This window comes from Vicugna pacos, chromosome 6 (assembly GCF_048564905.1).
Source record: "Vicugna pacos chromosome 6, VicPac4, whole genome shotgun sequence".
In the NCBI taxonomy this organism is placed as follows: Eukaryota; Metazoa; Chordata; class Mammalia; order Artiodactyla; family Camelidae; genus Vicugna; species Vicugna pacos.
The window spans coordinates 48,060,303-48,082,143 of NC_132992.1; the positions used below are offsets into that span (position 1 = coordinate 48,060,303).

At 33.3% G+C, this 21,841-nt stretch overlaps 1 long non-coding RNA gene across 3 annotated transcripts in view; it reads left to right on the top strand.

Annotated features, from left to right (window-relative positions):
- LOC140696908 (uncharacterized) overlaps positions 1-21,841 on the top strand; it is a 191,589-nt gene that overhangs the window by 26,940 nt on the left and 142,808 nt on the right. For 2 of the 3 annotated variants that reach the window (XR_012073564.1, XR_012073562.1), the window contains exon 3: positions 17,079-17,178. The exons of the other annotated variant lie outside the window; for it this stretch is intronic. This is a non-coding gene — a long non-coding RNA (uncharacterized lncRNA). The remainder of the gene's footprint in view (positions 1-17,078; positions 17,179-21,841) is intronic. 3 annotated transcript variants of the gene reach the window in all.

The window sequence follows — 21,841 nt, forward strand, 5'->3', positions numbered from 1 at the left end:
ATTTTTTCTGAAGATACTCTTTTCTAGTCATTTCTTTCCCAGGATCCCAAAGAGTGAACAGTGATTTTTCTCATTGTGTGTGTATTTTATATAAAATACACATTTTGTCCTTTATGTCTCTCCTTTCTTTTGTTAATAAAGATTATGTACTATGTTATCTTTGTACTCTATATACAGTCAGTAAATGTTATGATGATAGCTGCTGATATAATGATGGTATAAATATTCATGCCCTGCAAACCTTTAAAAAGAATTTTTCCCCATGAATTAGTTTTAGCTCTAATTATTTTAACTCATGGTTTACATATTTTAAAATATTATTCTTATTGATTGAAGAAATTTCAAAAGAGATATTTAGTGTGTGTTATGTCATCATGGGGCCATGTTCTTTTCATTTCTGTGCTCTGCCATCCTCAGTGTGTCATCTTTGATCCTATAGTGACTTCTCTCTTAACAAGGTAACTCTAGAAGTTCTAGGAACAAAATGAAAGTAGATTATTTATGAAGTGTATGTATATGTGTGTTTGTGTGTATACTTTTTTTTTGCAGAGGATTTTGTTCAAAATTCCCCCATTATTTCCTATCCCAAGCATTTCTCCTTTCACGTATTTTTAACAGGAACTAAATTATTTATCGACCCCCAAACCAGTCACTTCCAAAAGGAATGGTTGGCTTGCAGGTTTCAGGATCTAACAAGTCTGAGGGAAAAGGATAGACTCCTTTAACCATCAGGGCTCTGCTCACATGAAAGATGGGAAGGAAGGGCTATTGGCTGAACCAATATAGTTCAATATTGATAGTATTGAACTTGAGATGCCAACTGGATTTTCTGGACTTTTATATATATATAAAAGTGTATATATATGTATATATATGTGTGTGTGTGTATATATATATATATATATATATATGTATATAATGAAAGACAGGTCTTTTCACTCCACCTCAAGCAGTGGCTCTTTAGTTAGCTTCAGAGAAACCATAGGCCTCAGAGGAGCACAATATAAAAACCGCTGGAATAAATACCCATAAATGCTCATTTTGGCTTTGAATCTTAGGAAAATGGAAAGAAAAAGAGAAAAAGAAAGAAGAAAAGTTGGAGAGCTGCATTAATTTCTTGGGGCTGCTGTAACAAATCGCCACAAACTTTGTGGCTTAAAACCAGAGAAATCTATCCTCACACTTCTGGACTCCAGAAGTCCAGAATCAGTGTCATTGACCTAAATCAAGTCAGCAGGCCAGCTCCCTCTGGAAGCCCTAGGAGAGAGCATGCCCCTTGCTTCATCCAGCTCCTACGTCCTTACCTTCTCTGGGTGACAGTCCTCCTCTGCCTCTTTCCTGTAAGGACACATTGGATCCAACTTAGAGCCCATCTAGATAAACTCCTGTCAAGATCTTTAATTTAATCCCATCTGCAAAGACCCTTTTTCCTTTTAAAGTAACATTTACAACTTCCGGGGATTAGGACCTAATACCTTTAGGTGACCTTTAATCAACTTACTACCAGGATATAGAATAGGACGCACATTAAACAGTCCTGAAAAATATAAAATTTTTTTTTGAACACAAAAAAAATTATAATACTGGTATAAACAATTGCAAGGCTTCCCTATTCATTGATATCTTAGAGAAAACATCTGGTGCTTCTTTAGATCAATTTTCAATTTTATGCTATTGAATTTTAGTGGAAAAGGTTGGATGGGAAAGAGTATCAATAAATAAATTCTTCTGGTGTACAAAAAGTAAAACACATAGTTTATTTTATTAGTCTACATTTACAAAAAATTATTCAATAATGTACATGTTGAACAAGTATGTGTAAATATAAATATATATAAAATAACAAGAAAATTTGGATCAAAACTCAACTTTGTTTGGTCTCCTACAGTTGCTTCAAATATATTACTGCTATAAACGCCCCTGCCCTTTAGTGTAGCCTAGAAGCTTCCCTGATAATTCACACGTGTTAAAAAGCCCTTTTAGTAATGAGCAAGTACAAATATGTATCAAGCCAGTAATTATAACATCCCCTCACATGTATGCCTACAACTTGATGTTATAAATAGAATTTTCTCTTCTTTTTCTTTATTATGCTTTTGTATGTGCTATGTCTAAAGTGGAAAAGGGATTACGACAGCTTTAGTTTCCTTTTTTTTTATTGAGCATTATTTAGTGGTTTACAATGTGTCAATTTCTGGTGTACAGCATAATATTTCAGTCATACATATGCATACATATATTTGTTTTCATATTCTTTTTCATTATAGGTTACTACAAGATATTGAATATAGCTATCTGTCCTATACAAAAGAAACTTGTTTATCTATTTTATATATATAGTGGTTAATATTTGCAAATCTCACACTCCCTGTTTATCCCTTCCCACCATCTTTCCCCCCGGTAACCGTAAGTTTGTTTACTGTGTCCATGAATCTGTTTCTGTGTTGTAGATGAGTTCATCAGGGTCTTCTTTTTCCTTTGTAGATACCACATATGAGTGATATCATATGGTATTTTTCTTTCTCTTTCTGGCTTACTTAGAATGACGACCTCCTGTTCTGCAACAAGTTTAGTTTCTATTCCTCCTCTTTCCCTACACAACTGTCCTGCACTCACTAGAGCTATGTTGCTCTCAGCCAGGCTCTGAGTGGATGGAGAGGAAAAGGAGGTCAGAGGTAGGACAGTGATCCTTAGGCTGGGTGCCCAGAGGGCTCTGGATCTAATAGGGGTTAAAGCTGAAGTCTCCAAATTGCCTGGACAGGATCGTGCTAATTTATTCTTGAGCATGTTGGAGCTTTCCAGCAGTTCCTTTCTGGACTGCCTCTCCAGCAGTTTCCTTGTTAGGAATGCCTGCATCTTTATGCTAAGATGTAATTTGTTTTCCCTTTGTCACCTACTGGGTGTTTGGTAAAACAAATCTAGCCTCTTTTTGCTGAGATTCATTTAGCCCTGTTGAAAATGGTCCAGGGTAACCCCACCTTGGGTAAAAGATCCAATGGAAACATTCAACAATCCAACAAACTCTGGAAGTTATCTAGGCTGTGTTGCTGAATCAGTGAGCCCTATAACATTCCATCTACACCCTAGAATTCCTGAGGGAACAGGTGAGGGGTTGGAATTCAGACTTCTATCCATAATTCCAGTATAGCTTTTTAATATGTGGCCTTAGGCATGAGTCCTTGGTCTAGACTGTTGTGGATATATTTACATATTCTAATTTTTCCAAGCTCTGATCAGTAAGGTAATAGCTTCATAGTACTATTTTACAAAATCTCCTGTTCTCAAATTTTGATCTCTTCTTCTTGGGGGAGGTGCTAGAACTCAAAAGTTGTGGATCATTTTCTCTGAAAAGCTCCATATGCATATTGATCTCACAATCATTTTGGTAGCTAATTCTGTCTCACTGACATTTCAATAGAAATTGAGGAAGAATGAATCCTTTTTAATGTCCTGTTAGATTTAGAATACAGGAAACTAGCATATTTTTGTATGTAATGGGAATTGTTGGGAGTGCTATATTCTTAAATGGGTAGTATACATGCAAATTGAAAAAAAAAGATTTCTTAGGGTTTTATATTTTACTTTTGTAAAGGAGTATCATATTCAGATTAAACAAAGACATCACGTCAGAGTTACTCCACAGAGAGGAAATTAAAGCCTGAGCATTCCAAGTAAAAGGAACATTATAGCTTTTCAAACACCTAATTTCTCTCAGTGGTGTGGGAGACATAATGACAGGTAGCACTTCTGCAACTTAAGTGGCTCTTGTACATCATCTGCTTTTAAACAGCATAAACTGCTTTGCAGTTTTTAATTTTTCAGTCTTCAAGGAGGTATGAGAGTAGAGCAATCATGTATGTAAGATCATCATACTTTTTTAGTCTTTCACGGCAACAGTTTGTGACTCTAATAGTACAGGGTTGCATTTCATATTTTTGCATTCTTAGATATTTTCTCTGGTTAGGCAAAAATGTGTAGAATTATTTTTTCTTATAATAATATATACCATTGGACCATGTAATTTAAATAGGGTATGATCTGTTTGCCTTTAAAAAGAAAATGATATGTGTAAGAGAAAATAACACCAGGTAATAAAAATCACTGACTTTCATTTTAATATATGTTATTGCCTATATGGCAGAACCTCCAACATTTTAGATGTAATTTCCCTGTGGTACCACTGACTAATCCAGGAAAATGAGATTGAAGATCTCTAATACAAAAGAGGCTATCTTAATGAGTGAGTGACAATGACAATACATTTGCATAATAAGTCTTCCTCATACTGTAGATTTTACCCTGGCTAAATTTAGAGATCTTGATTTTGATGATAGTTTAATTTCTGTGACAACTGTTTTTACCTAATTTGTGTTTTTGGAATGGAGAAATGATAACCAGTTTCTTTCCTTTAGATCTTCAGATACATTTTTCTATGTATTTTTAAATGGCCCCAAAACAAAATAAACTGCTTTAATACAAGGTATATAAAATAAAAATATTTTAAAATCAGGCAACACATTAGACAACAAACCCACTTTCTATAAAAAGGAAGAATAGGATGATCTTAGAAGAGTTCTAGTGAGAAGCAGTTACTGCCTACATTTATTCAACAAATAATCAGTAGCTACTGTATGTCAAGCACAATTCTTGGTACTGAGAATAGATGAGAGAATCCAACAGGAAACACATGTTTCCTGAATTCACTCAGCTTAAAAACCAAAGAGACATGATAACTGTGACCGTTTTCCTCTACCCACATAAGTAAGTATACAGTGACAAATTATGATACATTCTGTGAAAAAAAGCCTGAGTGAAAATGAAAGGTCTGATTTATATTGGAGTAAAAGATGAGTTTTTCTCTAAGAAAACCTAAACAATGGTGGAGCATGACCAGGTGAAGATTTGATAGACAATCTTTCACAGTAGGATAAACTTATGCACATCCTGGAAACAGGAAGTTTGGCATATTCTAAGAAACCTGAGTAAGGAAACAGTCTATATAGAGATTTTCAAGGGAATCAAGTGTTAAATCTTGAACATTTTATTATTGTGGTGAGTACATGCATCTGGAACTTGGAAAAGAATGAGGGTGAGTGATCTAAGTCTCGGAATCAGTAACATGAAAGACTTGGCAATTTATGAGTGGGTGGAATCAGCCAGGAGCTAACAGAACAAGAGGGAGAATGGATCCTTGAGGAACTCCACCATGCAGAGATTCCAGAAAGATTGAGTGCCCCAAGCTATGAAATTGTTTTTGTTGTTTTGTTTTTGTTTATGTAAGTGGTATCGTGCATTTGTTTTTGCTTTCAAAAGTTTTTGTCTTTGAACTTGTAGAAACAGAGAAAAGAATTGTGGTAACCAGAGGCTAAGGGGTGGGGGGATTAGGGAGACTTCAAAGTGTATAAACTTGCAGTAAAAAGATGAATAAAGTCTGGAGATCCAATACATAGCATAGTGATTATAGTCAACAATACTGTGTTATATACAGTGGACCTTTGGACAATATGGGTTTGAACTGCATGGGTCCACTTATACAGAGACTTTTTTTCCCACTAAATCCATACACAGTACTACATGATCTACAGCTGGTTGAATTCAATGGTGTGGAACCATGGCTACAGGTTGTTGATTGTAAACTTACAGGCAGATTTTCAGCTGTGCGGAGGGTTGGCATCCCTAACCCCCACATTGTTCAAGGGTCAACTATACTTCAAAGTTGCTAAGAGACTAGATCATAAATGTTCTTACCACAAAATGAAATATTAATTATGAGACTTGGTGGTGGTGTTAGCTAAAGCTATAGTAGAAATCATATTCAAATATATATTGTAGTAAATCAACACATTGCACACCTTAAACTTACACAATGTTATATGACAATTAAAAAAAAAAAGACTATGAAGGTGCAAGATTTTGCCCGACTTATAGGCTAAAAATTTAACCTGAAAGAATTTAATACTGATAGAAGACATGAGACTCTGACTCTATAAACAAAGTCTATAAAACTATACTTTTGTACCCATGTCTCAGCAAATACCATGAGTGTCAGCATATCTACAGCAGTTCTCCTTAGCCCCAAGTCCTGTAGGTCAGTGAGAGTGAGCCCAGATTGATGGCCACATATGCACCAGGCTGGGTTACAGTTCAGAAACCCTGAGAGTAGGAAACCTGAATCTTTTATAAAGGGTAAAGTCTTCCTGCCTTTTGCTTTGGAGGGAAACATTACCTTTATTATACTGGACAATATGCATGTTTCTGGATTAAAACTTCCTGATCTTCCAAGGCTGTTTGCTATACACAAATCCTTGTAAAGGTAGAATAAAACAAAGGACAATTAGCACCTCACACAAGATGTAAAAACATACAAGAGACCCAGGAAGAATTATCTCTTGACAGTGAGGAGACTGCAAAGAACACTTGGGAGAAGCAAGAATGAAAACAAACGTAGAAGCCAAGAAGAGAGCGCTGCCAGGAGGAAAAAGCAGTCTGTGAGAAAACAACTCAGTTAATGACTGAAGCATCCATTATATTTAGCAACATGAAAGTCATTTGATCCAGTTAATATTTTTGATAGCACAACAGATAATGAATGACAACTTGAGCCAAAAAGGAAGGTTTTCATACTTTCTCTTCTTTTTTGGGGGGAGGCAGTCTTGGTTACACGTGCTGTCTTGATGTAATGATCAATAGCATCCCCAGTGACTCTCAGAAGTGTCCTGGTTTGGAGATAAACTATATTTGGTTAATAGAAGACTCCATCAAAGTAAAACGAGAGCATAGTATCTAGGGCCAAGGATGACACAAACATGGGCTTCCCCAAGGTCTTTCAGTAGGAGGATCTTACGGACATTTGCTGGAAGAGTACTGATCAATGGTAGGTTTTAGTTTTTGCATCTCCCTATTTAAGTATTTAAATCCCATTTAAAGATTTATAAGTACTTCACTTTGGTTTAGCTGACTATGCACTTATTTTAATCAGCCCTAGCCAGGAGATACCAGAAGGATAAAATATATTTTTACTGGAGGAGTCTTAATGAGCCAGCAGCTGTCTCACTTGATGTTTCCTACATTGATCATAAAAAGAGTGCAATTTAGGTGGCACTCTTACCCTTAGGGGTAAAAGCCAGTTTAGACTGGGTGGAAATGTAACTGGAAAAAGGAAAATGGGAACTGTGTATCTGGACAATTCATACAAACTGTTTGGCTGTTAAAGGGGACAGGTGAGTGTACTGTCCATAGATCAGGGTGTCAATTGAAGATTTCAAGGACTGATGTAGATGGGTAGGGGTTGAAGATACAGGAGAGTCTATAACAAGTCATGTAACTTCTCTGAGATATCGTCAGTGGTGAGGAACCAGGGCACACGCGGAGTGATTCATTCTGGACAGGAAGAAGGCATTTCATCCATTGTAACCAGAGACAGAAAGAACACAACACAGCTATAGATATTGGTGAGTGTGGAGATTTGATGTCAGAAAGATAAGATAACTCTCAGCTGATGGCATTTACTTTTTATGTGAACTATAAAATAATAAAATAAGTATGCTGAGAATTAGGTGGGTGAGGGACAGCTTTAGGGTAAAAGAGAACACATGAAGTTGTTTTGGAAATTAGAAAAATGAAGACAAAAAAACCTGAGTCTGTATCAGTGTTTATAAATACATAGTGTTATCAACTTGCCAGTTATGAGATTCATAGTGATGAACATATGGTAACTTTAAATCTGGAGAGTAAAAATATTTTTAGAAGAAATAGTAGAATTATAAAAGTGCTTTTGTTCTTTCCACATTTCATGTCTCATATATTATTCATAAATGGCAACATTTGGGTAGCTTTACTATCTTCTTATAGGACGGAGCATTTTGCTCTGAAACCAAAAGGTACCAAGGGAAAACTCTGAAGGAAACAAGATTCTGCTTACAGGGATCACGTGGGCCTGGTTAAAAGCTATCACTTAACAAACATTGGCTGAGTGGGATAAATGAATGAATGAGTAAATGAGTGGCATAGTGACCAGAACAGACTATAAGTTTAATTTAAAAAAAATCTCATTCAGGATGTAGAATATTTATTTGGCCAGACTACCCATTGGACACTGTTTCTCAAAAACCTGAGCATAGTGTTAGGTGCAGGATACAGATTTATTTTCAGTGTCTTCATGCAGTAGTTACCCCCTTCTCCTCAGGCAGTCGTAGTTTTTCATGGGTTGAGGGTAAAGGGGAATCCCATCAGTTAAATTGCTATCATGGGTCTCTTCATTTTTCTTCTCATGGGACATGAGATGTAAGTTGTAGGAATTAACCATATCGTCTTTAATCTGGTTGAATCATCTGTGACGCGTATTTCTTGTTACCCTTTAAACACTTCCCTCTTTGTATTACCAAACTGTCCACTTCCCCAAGAATATGACTTTGTTAAGAAATGATTTGATTATGGGAGAGTTCCCACTCAGGTCTTTGACTGGTTGTGTAAGAATGAATTTAAAACTTCTTCATACCTCTTTATTAAGTGTTCATCAATATTCAGTTGATGTTTTTGCCATGAAACTTACCTGATGCATATAAGAAATGTAAACTCATCTATTATCATAATCTGACTGTACATCAAAACTGTGGTAATACTTTGCAATAAAGAGATTATTTGCCCTTCTCTGGACCCTAACATAACCACAGTTCATATCTTAAATCAAAATGAAGAGCAACAGATATCTAAAACACTTATTCTGTGGCTGTGGAGTTTTCTACTTCTGGTTTTAGAGGCATATAGGTACGTTTTATTCTTTATTTCTTCATAGTTACAGTTAATGCAGTTATTGAAACATTTTATATTTCAGTGTAGCATGTGATACTGCTATAATTCCTGCTTGTGCTGTCTTTTTATCGTCACTTACTCTCCTGTGGACTGAGGTGTGGGTTTTGTCTTTTTGTCTACATGTTTTAATTTTAATACTTCCTTTCTATGGACTTGTTATGAATACTCCATATTGATATTTTAATTTTTACACTAAGGATTATACTATACACCTCCAAATTAAAGTCTAATATAAATTATTTTTATAGCTTTCTAAACAGCACAGAGACATTAGAACATTTTAACTGACTTCAATTCTTTCCCAATTTATATGCCATCTTTGGTGTATGTTTGAGTCAGGTATATACGCCCCCTCACCAGCCATTATTGGTATTTTTCCTGTGTCATTTGTATGTATATTTGCCTGTATATTTATCTTTCAGGTTTTTTTCTTTAGAATTATTTTGCCATTTTTCTTAGACCTAAGGAAAGCCAATCAGCATGCCCTTTTATGTGGATCTGCTTCTAAACAACACAGACTCATTAGAAACATTCTAAAAACAAAGCAGCTGTTGAGAAAGGACCTCAGATATTACAAACAAGAATATAACGCCCAGAACTTTAAAAAACGACCTTTCATTAGTTACTTCAGATTCCAATTTCTCAGAGGCCAATATGCTATTCCAGTTCTGTCTTAAGCATAATTGAAGTTATGTATTATTAGACATGAAATAAAATCACTATTCTAGATATATATTATGATTTTCAAATGTCCTGAGTTTCTCTTGTCTTTTAAAGTCACTTTGATATGTATGACAAAATTCAAATTTGCCTTAAATATATGGATTTTTAAAAAAATTATGTCAAATTAAAAATATATTAAAATGAACAATTTCCAATGTAGTTATGTTTACTTTAACATTGCTTAGTTATAGCTCCATCAATAAAACATCCCTCTGGATCAAAGCTCCTCAGCCCCTATATTATTGCAAATATGAGCCACATAATTTTTTTGGTGTAGGGAACCGTCCTGTACATTTTAGGATATGAAGCAACATCTATGACTTCTACCCATTAGATTTCAGTAGTACTTCCTCACCACTCCCCCGCCCCACCAGTACCAATCCAGAAAGTACCCATACAGTGCCAAATATCTCCAAGATTACAAGATATTCCCCCTGAGAATACTGAGAATCAATGCTTTACATGTAAGATTACAAAATAGAAGTATTAGTGTTATGTAAGTGTCAGTAAAGCTTTTTTTTCTTTACACTTCTCAAAACGTGAGAATCTGAATGACTCTAGTGTCAGGATATCAAATCCTCTTGCAAGACAATTGGTTTCAAATTTGTTATTTCAGCAAAATGGAAAGAAAGTTCTAAACAATTTGTCAGTGATCATTCACAGTAATTTTTATTGATTTTGGCTTGTGATTATAAAGTCCTATAAATTCAAAGGATGAGTTTAAATTATTTCCAGTTCTATATCTGCACGTGCAGGTTTTCTTAACACTCACATCTGTAAATTTGAAAAAAGTTTTATGAATGATTAAATGAGAATAATTAAATGAGAGTAATTTATTATCCTCATTTTAGCAATAAGTAGTTTAATTTATTCAAATAAATGAGTCACTTGAAGAAAACTAGCTCCGTAAGCTTTTATCAGACACATTTCTAATAAAATGAGACCCTTAATTCTTAGTATAATTAATATTAGAAACATGTTTATTATGAGCTACTTTGCTCTCATAATAATTATAAAAATAACTCATTTTGAAATAATTGTTTGAATGCTTGGCATTATGACCACAGGAAAGAATAAAAATACATTTAAATTTACATAAAATTTTTCTTTAAGAGTTGTATGATAGTGAAATTAATAGGACTTCAAGAATAAACATGTATTTCTTTAAAATTTTGTAGGAGAGAAGGAATGAAACTAGGTGTTCAAGGGAAAAAATAAAGTTTCTGGCCATGAAAAAAGACTTAGTTCATAAAATTATTTGGGTACTTTAGGGAAACTAATCATTTGAAGGAATATTGAAAGATGTGACTAATTGTACATTCTAGATGCACTGTTAGGGTGATTGTAAGATATGATAAGGAATTATGAAGAACAAAATATCAGAGTAACTGATAACAAATTATGAAAAACAGGCTATTAGCATAAGCTTGAAACTACTGATGCAAATTGAATATCTGCTGACTATTTAGTAAAAGTGGGAGATATGTAATAATTGTAACTTTAACTTCACGTAAACAGAACAGAAAATCTACTAAACTCTGGAGTTTTGTTGGCCCTACATAAATTCAGGATATTCATGCTGGTCAAAGGCAAAAACAAAACTAAAAATTCTTAGCTAATTCTGTATTTTTAAATTGGTATGTTCCTTTAGGGATTGATTTATTTCTTGAACAAGATCAGATGTTTAAATATAATTAAATATCTTTAAAGTAGACATGATGCTTTGTTTATACTATCCATAATTATAGTATGCCAAAAACGTAAAGACTTTGCAACTATTTTAAATTACGATAAAAATTAGTTATCAATGTAAAAATGTGTTAAGAAGAGGATTGTATTCTTTTAGGGGTTATAAAAGCAAAACTGGTTTGAAAATTCTTTATTGTAGGCCAACAGGCATATAAATTCTGCATAAAAATAATAAGTTTTCTCAGGAAAACTTTAATAGTAATGAAAACAAAATTGAAACATTTAGAAAAAAATTAGAGGCAGATTGTATAATTGGTCCAATTATTTCAAGTAATGGAAAATGACTTTATTGATGTAACTATTTGATTGATATGACTACTTTTATTGATAACTGATGAACAGAATTTTTTATTTTAAATAGCTGAAAGCTTGTTCCAAAAAAGATCATTATATACATTGAAGTGAGAATCAGGTGATAGAGAAGAAAACACATAGGAATTAGACATACTAGAGATAGTTCAAAATCTAATTTACTATATTCTACCTGTTTGATCTTAAGCATTGACTAACCTCTTTAAATCTCAGTTTATTATATTTATAGTAAGAATAAGAGTATTCTATTTGTTTTGAGAACTTTAAAAAGATTAACATTCTTGTCCTTTTATAGTAATCTTAATTTTTTCTTGAAATTAGCATATTTACTAACAATCTTATTTCTTTCAACATTTTAAAAAATCAATAAATTGGGGCAATAAACCATCTTCTTGATATTTTTATAAGTAATTTTGATGAAGGCGACCTCTTCATACATATCTTTTCTGAATTAGAATTAATCTAATTCATGATTACAAATCCCCTGAAACTTTACAACTGTCAACTATCGACAGTTGCCCTAAGTATGTTTCTAGGAAGTCTGCAAGTTTCTAAATCTCACACTTCTCAATCATCATTCTTACCAAGAGGCTATTGATAGAATATCATGCAACGTGTCTTGAAAGCTAGTAGAGCTGTAAGAATGCTATCTGGTAATGTTCTTATAAAATGGTGAGACTATTTTCTCTGACAACCTGCCAGTTACAACGCTGGAGAAGAATGAACAAAATCTAACATAGACCTATTAGTTATATTTCTTTAAAGCTGTTATGCAAATAATTCAAGAAATATTCAGGTAAACTACAGGTAAGCAAACAAACAAAAAAAAGCAAACAAAAAAAATCAGCCACTTGAAACCATCCAGTAAATCAGTTTAAAATTTAGAGAGTTGGTCTTTTGTGTTTACCAATCTGAATTAATAACTGATTATTTCCTGATAACCATCTAATTGCAAACCACTCTTTTTTTCCCATGTGTGTTAAGAACTACTACTATTGCAACTATAAATCATAAATTTTAGACAATCATTACATTATGAATCATATGATTCAATACATGTGTGCCTCTTTATAGCTTTCAAAGATATGTCATCTGATGCAATCACTCTAACATCACTGTGAATTTATTAAAATACTCTAATATATAGCTGAAAAACTATGTAACTTGTAGCTAAGACTCTAAATTATGCCTTCTGATTTCAGTATAGTTTATGAATAAGTATAAAATCAAAATTTTTATAAAACAGCATATAAAGAAGAAAGAAGGAACTTTTCAGGAACAATCAGCTCATCATGTGTTTTCAGAATAGTACAAAATCAGCAAACTTGATTCCTTTGCAGTTCATGGAAATCTGATTTGTCCACGTTTTGGTGTTCACCATATATTGAAGGCAAATCTTTCAGAAGTATAAGGGTAACCACTATAATAACAGTCTAGCATAAGGCAAGGACTAAAACTAACTCAAAATGTCTGTTTAATCCAGTGTGTCCCTTCTTAAGATATGAAGTCTGAACTCCACTTTCAATTTCTACACCAAACCAGACATGGATTATTGTATTGGATAGGTGTAATAAGATGAAGAATACTTTTGTAATCCTCTCTCATAACATCCTCATTGTTCCAGAATTTTAAATAAGCATGTTGTAATGAAGATGAGTGTCTTCTCTATGTTACTTTAAGATGTCACAAAAATTTTATTGGTGTAAACTAATCAGTGGTAATACAATAAAAATTCTGTACTTGGTTCTCTTTGATTCCTTTAAGAAAACTGTCACGTCAAAAATATTACTAAGTTTAACCATTGAATAGCATTTCCATTATACTATGTAAATTAGCCATTCTTCTTAAAGATTTTCTAATCATTGGAAGATTTTGACCTGTCTTCAATAAGTAAGAATAATGAAAGCTCAGATAAAAGTATATAAGTGATAGTAGAACAATTGGATTAGATTCCAATTTCTTTGAGAATTAAATTAGAATTCTTATTACTAGTGATGAGAGACATCCATAATAAAATACTCACTCAAAATTGGAATTTGAAAAATTCATCTGCTGAATCTATGAAAGCATAAGAAGAAAGAAAAAAGATATGCTAAATAAACTCTATGTCCAACTCAATACAATTCAGAGAAATACTGTTTTAAATCAGTCAGATTAGGAAATATGTAATATTTTAAGTTACCCCTAGAGTCATAAAACTGCAAGGACCCCTAGATGTATTTTAACATGATTCATTTTTTTAAATGATTATTCACTGTTCTAAAATCTTCCTATTTAAATTATCCATTATGATTTCCAGGCAACTGACTGAAACTCTTTGCTTTAAATTTTATAAAGATAGCATGAAAAACAAAAATAGGAGGAGAGATCTGAAGATGATGATAACATTTAATTTCAAATTGACCTAAGATAATCAGTCTTTCATGTTTACTCACTTGTATTAATAATTGCTTTTCCCAAATAATGGTCTGAGCAGACTAGTATTCTCGTTCTAAAACTCTAAATGTGAAATGTTTTTCTCCCAATAGTTTTTATGACAACACTAGAACACTAATGAAAGTGCCACAAAACTGAAATAAGCAAGTACCTTACTTTCTTTTGTTTCTTGTCCTCACACACAGAAATCTTGTGTTTCTACAGTCATAGCTGACTACTGAAATGAAACCCTGCAGTCCAACTGCCAGGTACAACATGGTTTCTTGCATCATGGACAGAGTCTTCAGAAAAATTTAAGTATTTTAACATACTACAAAGGGTCTGTCTCCAGCATTGTCATTGTCATATTTATGCTTGTAATTCTCCATCATTATCATAATGTGGAACATTCTTCACTGTTGTGGCATATACTACATTAAACTTGAATGTGGTACTTTTTTGATAGTCCTTTTTTTCTGTCAATTTATAATGAGGGATTCACATTAAATCATAATGTTCTTGTAAATCATAATTTAGGCTTGACTTGAGTGAATTGTCACTCTGGTACTTTTCGAGCATATTTATGTAATGCAAACAGTTTCCTTTACTACTTTCTATAATTAGGGCAAATTTTACAAGCAGTGAACTGAAAGTGCTAGGCAGTCAGAATTACTGTTTACTGAGTAATCCTCCTCTTTATGTTCCAGACAAATGGTAGGTTTGTACTTTCTCACCCTCATTCTTTCTTTTTTTTGGGAAGGGGGTCAGGGCCACAACCTTGCTTTGGCAAATGAAATGCAAACCAAAATGACTTAACAGGCATTATTGTCTAGAACTAAGTCAAATTTATATGTAAATACGTGCACATTTTATCTTGTCAACTATACTACCAAGGCCTTGAGAGCATGGTTAGTGGTAGACTTTACTTTCTAAAGAATTTAACATCTGTCTTGCACTTTGTGTGCTCAGTAGTCATTAGATTACTGATTTTTCAATAGCAGTTTCAGCGAAATTCTGCAGTATTGTGGAAAATGTTTTATTTGGGCCAGATGGTTTTGAGAAGAGTTAATAATTACAACTTTTTTCTGCAACAAGAGCATAATAGCAGTAACACACATAACACACATACACACACACATTTTATTTAGTCAAAATAACAAAACACTATTTAAATATAAAGCCAGCATAAATTTTTCACATTTCCCTCATCATTCTTTTGGTATTTTTAGCACTTTTTTTCTTTCTCCTGTATTTGGATTCCAAAGGAATTTTAATAAACTACATTATAAATCATATTCCTTCTTGGTCACATGAAAGGGTGTATCACTTTATATTGCATCTCTTTTGCATGGATTTTACTGGGATTAATTGGTTAGCATTTCCATTGGGATTTCCTCAGTTGCTTAATGGGTTCCGTTTTCCTAGGCCTGAGCCATTTTATCCCTGATTCTATTACATGATGAAATAATGCCTGCTGGCAGTAGTAAGATGTCCTGTAGTATTTCTGTTTCTGATACCATACATCATAGGTTTAGTACCAACCACAAATAATTGTTAAATGTGAAACTAGAAGATACATTTTGACTTGAGATTTACAAGTGCTGAACTAGTTCAGCTTACTTAAATTTTATTGCTATTTTTTCATTTGTAGATGTTAACTGGTGCTAATTCTCCAGTTTATGTTATTCAGAGCTATGCTAACTTTTAAGAGCATAGTTTTCTGGGGTTATATAAAATATCCGACATTCAGAAAACAAGTGTAGTTTTTTTTTCTAATTTTATTTTATTTCTGTGAAGGAAACTCTGCCATGAATTATGTTGTTATTAAAAATCATTCTGTGAATTAAATTACATATTTGTGTTTGTAATATACTTAGTGTTGAAAATCACTTTTCTTCCAATTCATATTTCTAAATAATGACGATTTATTTAATATACAGTTTGGGTCCTTTTGTTCATCCTAAATAATTGGAAGAAACAGGCAAGTAAATGTACCAGGTATTCAGGAGCATTAACTTTCAAGTCACTGACTACCAAACCAGCATGACAGTAAGGAAAGTCGAAATTACCTGATTTATTCCAGGGAATAATTACTGCCTTTGGTTTTGAATTAAAATATTGGAAATAAGGTTTTTGTTGTTTAAACTATTACATCTGTAATGAAACTGTTTTAGTCATAATTTTTGATTGGCATTTTCAACAGTGTTTCTGAAGCAACCTTGTGTATAAAAAAGCAAACAAATTATTCCTGATGTACATCAACTAAAATCAATTTATTTAGCTTTAACCTTAATATGGTGGTTGTATTTTGAAAGGAATAATATGAATATGTGTAGTATTCAGACAAAAATATATTTTATTGGTGATCAAGGGTTAACATTTATATCAAGTACGTAAAGTAAATGTCTGTCTCTTCAACAGATAATTTTGGAGTAAGAATACAAAACACTGAGACTTCATTTTAATAGTTAATCTGAGGGTTGTTCAAACTCCATATGGTAATCATGTTTTCTCTTACTTAGTTTGACAATGATAATCTGTTAACATCTTCCTCATAGAGTAGAAAGTATTCACCAGAAATGTTCATTACATGTGGTAACAGAAATACAACATTTGGCACATCTGCTATCCTCAGTGAACTTAACTAAAATCAGAAAGTGACTACATATTTCTGAACAGCTAACTGTAGTCTAAATAGCAGTAATGGTGTGAATTGTGAAAAGCCTCACAGAAACCGTTGAGTATAAACCAACAAAATTAGTTCATCAAAATCTTGGTTGAAAATACAGCTTCTATTGATCCAGTTTTTTCACTCCTAGCTTATGCGATAGATTTTCAAAGTTGTATGCAAATAAATATAAATAAGCATGTTCATTATACCAATGTTCATACTAGAAAATTTTTAAAAATTACTATCCATCAATATTTTTTAGGGCTGCAGTAACAAAATACCACATACTGGGGGCTTAAACAGCAGAAATTTATTTTCTCAGTTCTAGAAGCTGAACGTTTAAAATCAGAATTTTGGCAGGATTTCTTTTCCTGAGGACTCTCTCCTTGGCTTGCAGATACCTGTCTTCTGGCTGTGTCATCACACGGCCTTTTCTCTGTGTGTGTTTCCTTGGCATCGCTTCCTCCTCTTACAAGGATACCAGCTAACAGATTAAGGTACAACCACCATGACCTCCTTTCACCTTAATTATCTCTTTAAAGGCTCTATCTCCAAATATAGTCACACTGTTGGCAAGAGCTTCAATATATGAATTTGAGAGGGACACAGTTTAGTCAATAACAACCAAAGAAATGGATAAAAAATGTTTGGTCTAGTTACACAAGAAAATATTCAATAGCACTGAAACTAAAGTCATCAGTCAGCTTAACCTACATTTATGCTGTGATAACAAATGACCCCAGTGGCTTAAAACAGAGTTTATTACTCTCCACACTGCATCATAGGTTAGCTTCTGTTCTGTTTTCCAACCTTTGCACTCTGGAAATAAACTGACAGAGCTATCCCTATGTGGTTTATCAAGATTTTCATGGAAAGGAGAAAAAAATCACGAAAACATACCACTGACACTCATCACTTCCCTCCACATTTCATCATCTAAAACAAATCTTACGGCCATTTCTAACATCAACAGGACACAAATAATTCTCTAGCTGGAGAAGTAGAAAATACTTTATAGTCTACCACAAAAAGAAATGAATTTCATTTTTTAGGTATCAGTATAGATAAATCTCACATGAACAAGTGATAAAAAGGAAGATGAGAGAAAAAGAGAAAGAAAAATACCATATGAGATCGCTCATATGTGGAATCTAAAAAACAAAAACAAACAAAAACAAAGCATAAATACAGGACAGAAATAGACTCATGGAGAGAGAATACAGACTTGTGGTTACGGGGGTGGGGTAGAGGGTGGGAAGGGATAGACTGGGATTTCAAAATTGTAGAACAGATAAACAAGATTACACTGTATAGCACAGGGAAATATACACAAAATGTTATGATAAATCACAGAGAAAAAAATGTGACAATGAGTGTGTATATGTCCATGAATGACTGAAAAATTGTGCTGAACACTGGAATTTGACACAACATTGTAAAATGATTATGAATCAAAAAATGTAAAAAAAAAAAAAGGAAGATGAAGATAGATGCAGTAAAATATAGCACTAGCATAAAATACAACTGAATACTTAGAAGATATTTAATATCATATTAAAGGCATGCAGGAGAAATAATAAGTACAAACTGGGGATGCTGGTTACTTCTGAAGAGAGAGCATGAAGATGTGTTTGGGAAAGTGGACACACAGATATGTGTTATATTATTCTATCTTCATGTTTGAAAAGATTCAATTAAAACTTTGTATAAAAGACCAGAAATAGTTGTTATGAGGATAATGAGATCTCTGCTGGATTTTCTTACACATATTAGTGGTTTATTATTTTTGATATGGAATTAAATCTGATGGGAAAAAGAGTACATGATATATTTTCTGGTTGAAAACTTCTGAAATGTAAACTTTTTTTGCTGTATTTATGTATGTGTGTTTCCTAGACTATGTACAGCTTAAGGAGTTAGAGAGCATACTCACTTTTACATGAACTGTGCCTAGAATAGTAAGCATATTATCAGAAATAATAGTTTCCTTAAGTTTGAGTTCTTCCTTTTTTGTATATTTCAAGTTTTCTAAAACATTCCAGAATTACTTTTTAAAAAGAGAAAAAAGTAAAATTCCATTTAATTTTTTCTTATGCTGCCAAAGTAATCACTGTGTTTATCGATGTTTAATTTCTTGACCTCCTCATCACCAATGACCTTCTCCTCAATTTTAACTTCATTTACTAGCTCTAATCAATAAATCTTGTATACTGTCATTTCTCTGTATTTAAATATATTACAAGTCAAACATGCCACTTCTGATCACAGCCTCCTCAATTTTTCACAAATATCCCACTTTGGAGCTTTGACATATGGACGTGACAAAGTGACAGAAGGGCCAGAAAGTTTAAGATATTGTCCAGAGAACTAATAAATGATGAACTATATCAAATACTATATATATTTACCTAGTACACTTTCCTCTCCAGTTCTCACTAACAAAATCTCTTTTAGTTGGAAACAGCACCGGAAGATAAATCAGGATTGGGGTGAGGGAAGGTGCGCCTCTGGGTATCTTTTTTTCTTTTTGACAATAGGTATACCCTTTTGCTGTCCTTTTTCTTCCTTCTTGTATGAGATTTTAGTGAGAAGACAGTGTTAGGCCTGCAGAATACATCTTCTGACCATGAAAGAAATAACAAGACTTGTACAAACACCAGCTTGGAGCCCTGATATTGTTGCTATACTGGAGGAACTTGTCTTTGCCTCCAGACTTTTGTTGTATGAGGAAAATTAATGTATTATAACCCATTCAAAGTCATACATGTGTTTTAGCCAAAATTAATCTTGGTGTCAGAATCAAAACTAATTAAGTAGGGACATTTCAAAGGAAATAGATATGGTACACAGATTGGAAGCACATAGACTGGAAGGTGAGAATTAGAGAAAACTCTGAGAGCTAGGTTCACAAAATGCAACCAATTGATTCTAGAATTAATGTATAAATTAATGAAAGACTACTAACTTCAAACAGACCAGAAATATTTCCCAAAAATTCTACTGAATTTTTCTATTCAATTCAGTCTTGGTTTTCCATGGTGAGATCTCTACTCTCCTCAAACGTACGTGTTTGGCTACTTCTGACTCCTTGTTTTCATTAGAAGACATTTCTCTCTTTACAAAGAGAAGCTCTTCAACGAAAACTTTCTGAACATCTACACATCAGTCTTAAAAGCTGAGTTTCATCTTCTCCTTCCCAACCTCCCTCTTACAATCCAGAGCCTCCTTCTTCTCATTTAAAAATAACTCTTTGACTGTTCCCTGAGGTGCTGTTCTTTCCCTCCTCATCCAGAATCAGATTTTTATTTATCCTTTATATCTCTTTCCTATTGCCATTGTAAAAAAAATTCTAAACTCTTTCATAACATATCTGACCAACTCTTTGTCTTTTTTTTTCTGTTTGGTTTTCTACGTTGTGCTTATATTTATAGTTCTTTTTATATTCACATATGTTAGATACTTGTATCTTGAGAAATTTTAGACATGTCTATAATAAACACTTTTTCTCACCCTGTCCCATGTATTTGCACCATTGTTTTAAAAATTACATATAGTTGATTTACAGTATTGTATTAGTTTTAGGTATACAGCAAAGTGTTTCAGTTGTATATTTTTTCAGATTATTTTCCATTATAAGTTTTTACAAGATACTGAATGTAGTTCACCATGTTATACAGTAATTCCTTGTTGCTATCTATTTTATGTATAGTATTTTGTAGCCATTAATCTCATGCTTCTGATTTATACCTCTTCCATTCCTTTCACTCTTGTAATCGTAAGTTTGTTTTCTAGGTCTGCGAGTTTCTTGATTTTGTATATAGTCATTTGTATTACTTCTTAGATTTCACATATAAGTGATACATAAATTTGTCTTTCTCTGTATGACTTAAATTAGTATGATAGTCTCTAGGTCCACACATGTTGCTGCAAATAGCAGTAATTCATTATTCTTATGGCTGAGTAATATTCCTTTGTATATATACCATATCTTTTTAAACTAATTGTCTGTTTATGGGCACTTGGGTTGTTTCCATTTCTTGGCTATTTCAGTAGTGCTGTTATAAACACTGGGATGCATGTATCTTTTCAAATTAGAGTTTTTATCTTTTCTGGATATATGTCCATTAGTGGGATTGCTGGATCACATGTAGCTCTACTTTCAGTTTTTTGAGGAACCTCCATATGGTTTTCCATAGTGGCTGCAACAAACTGCATTCCCACCAACAGTGTAGGAGGGTTCCCTTTTCTCCACACCCTCTCTAGCATTTATTATTTGTAGAGTTTTTGATGGTAGCTATTCTGACTAGTGTGAGGTGATACCTCATTGTGATGTTGATTTGCAAATCTCTAATAGTTAATAATGTTGAGCATGTCTTCATGTGCCTGTTGGCCATCTATAGGTCCTCTTTGGAGAAGTGTCTGTTTAGATCTTCTGTCAACATTTGTTTGGTTTCTTTGTTTGTTTGTATTCAGTTGTATGAGCTGTTCGTGTATTTTGGATATTAACCAGTTGTCAGTAGCATCCTTTGTAAATATTTTCTCCCACTCGGTAGGTTTTCTTTATGTTGTGCTATGGTTTCCTTGGCTGTGCAAAAGCTTTTCAGTCTGATTAGGTCCCATTTTTCTGCTTTTTTGTTTTTGCTTTTGTTTCTTAATTTCTTTTGCATTGGGAGACTGATCTAAGAAAATATAGCTATGATTTGTGTCCAAGAGTATTTTGCCTGTATTCTCTGTTAAGAGTTTTATGGTGTTCTATTTTGTGTTTAAAAGTATTTTGAGTTTCTTTTTGTATGTGGTGTGAGGGAGTGTTTTAATTTTGGTGATTTACATTTAGCTTTCCAGCTTTCCCAGCACCGCTTTCCAAAAAGACTGTCTTTTCTCCATTGTGTATTTTTGTCTCCTTTTTCATACTTCATAATTGACTGCAGTTGTGTAAGTTTATTATTGGGCTCTCTATTCTGTTCCATTGGTCTATATGCTTATTTTTGTGCCAGTTGTATGCTCTTTCAATTACTATAGCATTGCAGTATTGTCTAAAGTCTGGAAGGTCTGTGCCTCCAGCTTTGTTCTTTTTCCTCAAGATTGCCTTGGCAATTCTGGGTCTTTTGTGGTTTAACATAAATTTTAGGATTAGTTATTCTAGTTTCAGGAAAAATATCA